The sequence below is a fragment of the Arvicanthis niloticus genome, chromosome 17, assembly GCF_011762505.2.
Source record: "Arvicanthis niloticus isolate mArvNil1 chromosome 17, mArvNil1.pat.X, whole genome shotgun sequence".
Taxonomy (NCBI): Eukaryota; Metazoa; Chordata; class Mammalia; order Rodentia; family Muridae; genus Arvicanthis; species Arvicanthis niloticus.
The window spans coordinates 59,690,462-59,697,602 of NC_047674.1; the positions used below are offsets into that span (position 1 = coordinate 59,690,462).

At 38.5% G+C, this 7,141-nt stretch overlaps 1 non-coding gene across 1 annotated transcript; it reads left to right on the forward strand.

Moving 5' to 3' along the window:
- The first annotated feature begins 3,222 nt into the window (after positions 1-3,222).
- Positions 3,223-3,324, forward strand: LOC117722812 (U6 spliceosomal RNA). The gene has a single exon (XR_004608581.1). It is a non-coding gene; the product is annotated as a U6 spliceosomal RNA (small nuclear RNA).
- The last annotated feature ends 3,817 nt before the right edge of the window (positions 3,325-7,141 follow it).

The following is a 7,141-nucleotide window of genomic DNA, read 5'->3' on the forward strand; positions in this document are numbered from 1 at the left end:
GTGTACATGTTGTATGCTTGTGTGTGTACTTGTGTGTGTTCTTGTGTGTGTGCATTATGTGAGTGCTTGTGTGTGCTTATGTATGTGTGTGCTTGTGTGTGTGCATGCATAATAGTTATATTATTATTATTGTTTATTCCTCACATAAATCTTAATAAGCTAAGTTTCAACAGTGAGTAAAAGTCAAAGATTGGTAACTCTTCCAAGGTCCAAACAAGACACATGTTCTAGAATCTGACCACTGTTTCTTACAAGGACATCTTCTGGAGAGACAGGAGGACAATCCCTCTTTCTGTCAGAGAAGGCAAGTAAGAGGCAAATGTCACTAGGAAGTTCTCATTTGTGCCTTCCATTTACTGCATGTTGACAGCATAGGAAAATGCTTTCTGCTCGGCACATGAAACAGGCCGTGCCGATCAGTGATAGCTCTCATTGGTTTATAAACAGAAGTGGTAAAAATTTCAAGGGCAATACTAAAACAATAGAGTGTGTAACTTCAAAACTGACAAAAGGCAGGGAGACTATTCAACTTCAAAGAGAACACAAACCCACTTTCTAAAGGCAAGGAGGGAAATCATAGAGAATGCATGGCAGATTTGAGTTCAAACACAGTAGTAACTATAATAAGAATATTTGGGCAACATATTTAAATTAAATCAGAGAGCTTCAATTTTAAAATTCAACAATACTTATTAAACCACACCTAAAATATAGTAATATAGAAAGCATGAGACTAAAGGAGTAGAAATAAATTAACGGAGATTGATAGTTTTAGCAAGGTGCTACCCCACAAAAAAGCATAAGAAACAATCACAAAATCAAGCTCAAAACAATACTCTACTATTTCAACAGTGGACATAGGTTGAGTCTGGCATTCTACTCCTGCCTCTGTGCTCAGTGCCCCGTGAAGGTGGCCTGAGGGTGACAGAGCAGCCATGGTGAGCAGCATCCTCTCATGGAGCTATGACTGGGGACAGATGGGCTTTGAGCAGCCCTGGATTTCTGGCACAATTCCTTTCCTTCTGCTGCATGCCTGCGTTGTTCCCTTTCTTGTTATCTGCTATCCAAGAACCGTGTTCCACTCTCAAGCTGCTCTCAGGTTAGCTCGGGGATCCCCTCAACACGAACAGAGGCCCTGTGTTCACCAGCTCTCTTTTCCTGCTCCATGCTCTCTGGGTTCTGCTTTTTACCTCAGCCAGTGAACGCTCTGCTTCAAATAAGCTCAGGTGACATGTGAGGCTAACACAGACCCTCTCCCTCTCTTGAGATCATTTGTGGCTTAAATCTAGTAAGTTCACGATCCCAGTGTACATGTGGGGTGCAAAAAAGGAATGGAGAGGAAATCTTGGAGTAGGCATGTTTTAGAGTTCTGCCTACACAGGACAATATGGACATTAGATGTGAGCCATGTCAGTGGAAGGGACTGAATCTTGGCCAAGTTACCTAGAACATCCCAAAATTTAAATTATGTCTACATTACTAAAATACCTTAAAATAAATACATTTGTATTTGTTTAAAAAAAAACTTTTGGGAAAATACATACTTACTATTATAGATACTTAAATATATATACTATTCTCCCACTGAGGAGGACAATAAGTACTGGAAAAGCACAACTAAGAAATGTGTAACACCAGAGCCAAGGCCAGGTCCTCCGCAAGAGCAGCAGGCGCCCTCACTGCTGGGCCATCGCCATCTCGCCAGCTTCCAGAACTTATTTTCAAAAGAACATGTAAAGAAACTTAGCAGTAAATTTAAACTTCAAGTCAGATCAGTGATTGGTTGGTGACTCCCACAAACTTTGTGACTTGTTGGAGGAAGTGTGTCATTGGGCATGGGCTTTGAGCGCTCTCTCTCTCTCTCTCTCTCTCTCTCTCTCTCTCTCTCTCTCTCTCTCTCTCAACTACTGCTCCAGCGCCATGCCTGTGCCCATACTTCTCTCCATAATAGTAACTGGACTATTTTTATTTTTTAAATTTATTTATTATTGGATATTTTATTTACATTTCAGATGCCACCCCCTTTATCCATTTTCCCTCCCTAGAAAACCCCTATCCCATGCCCCCTTCTCCTTTTTGCTTTTATACAATTTTTTAAATGTTAACCAAAGGCTTGATAAGTTCGGTAATGCTCAATATCAATCAGAAGTATAACCTAATACCCAACGTAAATATATCAACTATCTTTGACTGGTGGAAACATGTGAACATCTGCCTCTATGTCTGGCCCCCCTCTCTTTTTCTCTCTCATCACCTAGCTCCTCCTCTCATTCTCCTCCTCCTCTCCTTACTCCTCCTCTCCTTACTCCTCCCACCTTAGCTCCTCCTACATATCACCCTTCCTGTTAAAGTAAAACTTTTCTCTCAAAATACAGTTAGAGCATAACTATACCAATTTATGTCAGTAAGGTGCAAGATAGACCTAATACCCAGTCCATCATTTTGTTGACTAAGCAGAACCTCTGTCATCTCTCCTAAATAAAAGACTTAGTTCTGAACCTGGCTTTTTTTTTTTCTTGGCTTTACAATGAATATCAACTGAAAACCATCCTCTCAAATCTTTTCTCTCAAAGTAAATAGCAAGAATTGGCTATGAGACTATAAGTTTGAACCCTGTCAGAAATCCAGAATGACTGAGTTAACTGAAATTATGGGAAACACAAAGCATAGCTTCTAAATAAATAATGACAATAAATAAAATAATAAATAAATAATAATAAATAATAATAACTGGACTATTTTTTCTGAAGCTGTAAGTTAGCCCCCAATTAAATACTTTCTTTCAAATGAAAAAAAATTAAATAAAACTTAGATTAAATATGAGAAGTCTTAGAGAAGTGTTATTTCTCAACTCTACGTTTCAAATGTTTTCTTAAATGTACTGGAAACTCAATTGTCATTACAGTGGTCATGAGGAGCTGAGCCTTTGTAGGGTATTTAGTGAGAAGGGTTCTGACTTCATGACTGAACAAATACGACTATGGGGAGGAATGATTTTGTTGGGTGTTTTGTTTTTGTTTTTTATCAGTTTGCATTCCTTCAGACTTAGGTGACAAGATGGCATAGCAAGACATCCTTTGCCAGAAGTAAACCTTCTTAGCCTCCAGAATCCTGGGAGGGTAGATTTCTACTTGTTATAAATTTTGCAAAGTGGTATTCTAATTTAATAGCACAGATTTGATTAGTACATGAAAGACTGTTTTAAAAATACATGTTATTTTTAAGTGTGTCTATACTAAAATACTGAAACTAGAACAATACAGAGATTAGTGTGGCCCCTGTGCAAGAATGACTTACAAATTCATAAAGAATTTTGTAGTGTGTGTGTGTGTGTGTGTGTGTGTGTGTGTATGTATGATGAAAAATTTGGATTTATTGTTTAGATAAGGACAGTGTAATCTTGAGGGAAAGATCTAAAAATCGATCAATTTAAAATCTGATTTTCTTGATGCAAAATAGACATTTAAAGGAGAGACCTATGCTGTCACTAAAACTGATGTCATAACATAAAATAAAATGACAACAATATTTGCAATATTTGTAGATATATGGTCCTATATATAACATATGATAACTGTATTATATACATATCATACTGATGGGTGGATGAAATATATAATGTCTGTATTTAAATATGTGTTATTTATATTCTTAGAGAAATGACAGAACGAAAACATCAAAATGTTGAAAATGGTTATTTTCTGCTGTGTGTTTACTTTTCTACTATTTTACTAAGCTTCTGTGGTGTTTATGTTTTGGGTCATGATAAGAAGAATCAGTATTCATTGAAACCCATGAGTGGAGACAGACTCTGGAATTCCTTTTGAGAGTGGAACTTCCCTGAACATAATACAGATAAAGAGGTGGGGGATGATGGAGCTGGTCACAGTTTTGCATATGCATCCCATAATAATTCTAATATTTCACAGAAAAAGAGAAACACATAGTCTAGCACTAGAAGTTTTAAAAGATGCCTTTCTCAACATTGAGAATATTCTTCAAAGTCATGACAAGTCCGGTGTGGTGGTATGGCCTCTATAATCCCAGAACTCTGGAAACAGAGGCAGGTGACTCTGTGAATTTGAGGCCAGCCTGGTCTACATAGAAAGTTTCAGGATAGCCAGAGCCTCAAAAGAAACACACACACACACACACACACACACACACTCAGCAACAAAATGGGTTGGAGACAAAAAAGGATGTGGACTTTCCAACTTTCACTTTTATTCAAGATTGAGTTTTAATCCCTATAGTAAGGGAAGGAAAGCAAGACAGAACACAAAACAAAATTATGACCTCTCAAAAAAGTGTGGCTTTCAACACTCAACAATATTTCCAGTTATTATCTACTAGAAATGGGTTAGCACCAAGGATAGACATGAATTCCTTTTAGAAATAAAATCCCTACCACAAGCTTTGCAAATACAAATCCCTACAAAGATCATGTGGAATGAAAACGCAGCTTAAAGTAAATGTGGAGAACCTGTTTTTCATCTCAGAATATGGAACTCTTAAGGAAAATACAAAAAAAAATAATAATTACAAAAAGTTGACAAACTACCATAAAAATAAGAGTAATTGTTTGATAGCTTAAGAAAACGAAAACACAATACACAGGTGAAAAAAATTTTGAGGTAAGATTTGTTGGGCCTTGGACAAGGTAACTCCATGTAACCTGTTACCTTCAGTCACGTAGGACAGGTAGAGGGCGTGACTAACAAGTCTCCACCTCCAGAGATTTAAATATTAATGAATTATCAAAAGGCCAGAGGCGTAGCTAATTAAGTTGTTCCCTCCCCTTTCTCCCTTCCCTATAAGACTGGTCTCCCCTGACTTTTGGCGGGGGAAGCGCGTACCAGTTGTGCCCATTCACCATGCCATGAACAATAAAAGCTTTGGAAAACCGGACTCCACGTGTCCATGGTCTCTCCGCCTGATTCCCAGCTTTTGGAACCCTGGAACCTTGCCGATGCAGCCGCGTGAATGTGGGATCCTCTGCTGGTGGCGCGGGAAGCTCTGGTGCCGGACCACCTTGAGACTCTGTCACTGGACTCCCTCCCTTCCCCCCGCCTGCGAGATTTCTGCCCCACAAAGATTAACAAATAATATATAAGTAGATTTCACAAATCAATAAGAAGACAATCAAACAACCCATTACACTTAAAAGTATGGAATGAGATCCTTTTCAGACTATGAGTGCCCTAGAAAAACAAGCTTAGGTCAAGCTATGGATAAACAGGAAATGTGGCCCTGGTGTTAGCCAATTAAGTTAGCTTCCCACCCAAACTTTGCCAATCTAGCCACTCACACCAGACAAACTAAAAGTTTGCAGTAGAAAATTACTGACAACCAAGCTTGCCTAATGACCAGCATACATGACAAGGCCATGTGCTTGATGTGTTTTGAAATAAACAGGATAGAAAACACAGATCTTTGCTGACAAATGGAAAAGCGTAAATATTGGAAGGTAAGATCTAGATGACTAAGATGGTATCCTACTGATTACTCAGGCAGTGAGGAGAAGGAAGAAGGGAATATAAAAATTGTTCAGTATTCCAAAACAAAACAAAAATAAACTAAAAATTAGCCAGGCTCGGTGGCTTACACTTTTAATCCTAGTACTCTGGCAGCAGATGCATGTGGATCTCTGGGAATGGCCAGCCTGGTCTACACAGTAAGTTCCAAGTCAGCCAGGGCTACTAAGTGAGACAGTGTTTCAACAATAACGACAACAACAATGACAACAACCAGCAAAATCTGTCCCGTGTACTCAGTCAGTATGCCTGCTGGTCTGGACTGGTATCCATCTTTTATTGTTCTGGGTTTCTAGCACTCTTATTAATGAAGTGAGAATTCATGTTTCTAAAATGTACTCCTGAGCTCAGATGTGCTTGCTTCCAAAACTTAGGCTTTTGACATCTATACCATGTATACTGAAATCTACTAGAGAAGCACGCTGCTCTAGCCCACCTTGGTGATGTGTGTCTATATTTCTTGTTCTCAAGAGGCTAATGCAAGAAAATGAAAAGTTCAAGGCAATTTAGTGAGACCTTATCTCAAAATGAAAGTAAAACGAGATGTTAGGGTGTAGCTTAGTGGCAGAAGGCTTGCTTAGTGTGATGAGAGCTCCTAGGTTTGATACTCAGGACTACAAAACATAAAAAAGTTGGAAATTAAAAATAAGAGAACAGTTATGTTCTTAGAAAACAAAGATTGGGTATCTAGAGGTCTAGAAATGGAGCTCCTAAGATTGAGAAGGGAAAGCTCTTCTCCAGAAGTTCTACAGGAACACAGCTAACAACCCCAGCTGTACCAGAGTCCGTGCTGAAGCACTTACAGAACATGGACTTACTTATAGAACATACTTAGGACTTCAGGATCTCATTTCTAAACATCTCCTAGAATTAAACAATCAGACAGCTGTTATGAAGGCATAGAACAAAAGTCAAGACTAGAGGGTGAGACACCAATGAGGAGCTAAAGTTTTGGGGTAGTTTTTGCCTGTTCGTTCTGACACTGTTTTTCATTTAATGCCTTGAAGGTTTGAAAAAATTGGGAAATGTGAGGATTTTCCAGGTATTATTTCTGGGGAACTTACCATACACATTAACACATAGAGGCCTGGAAAAGTCCTACAAAACAACAATAACAATAGTTAATAGAAAGGAAACTTGTAGAAAGCCATGAACCAAAGTAAAAAGGAGAGGAGTTATTAGAAGATTGTGATGGTAGGCTTTGATTGTAAACTTGACACACCTGGAAGAGTCTCAGTGAAAGATTGTCACCATTAGTTGAACAGTCGGAACTAATTGTCATAGATTAATTGATGTGGAAAGGCAGTGCCTACTATGGGCAGCACCATTCCCTAGTAAAGAGATTCTGACCTATATAAGAGTGATCAGTTGAGCTGAACACAAGCAAGGATGTACGTATTCACTTCTCTTTACTCACAACTAGCTGTTTGAAGTTCTTTGACTTCCCTGCACTATAGATTGTAACCTAGAAGCATAAGCTGAAACAGACCCTTTCTCTATTAAGTTGCATTTTATCAGGGTGTTTTATCACAACAACTGAAAGAAACAAGGAAAAAAATTAAACACTCGGCAAATACTCTAGATGTAAAACTATTGACTCAGGATAA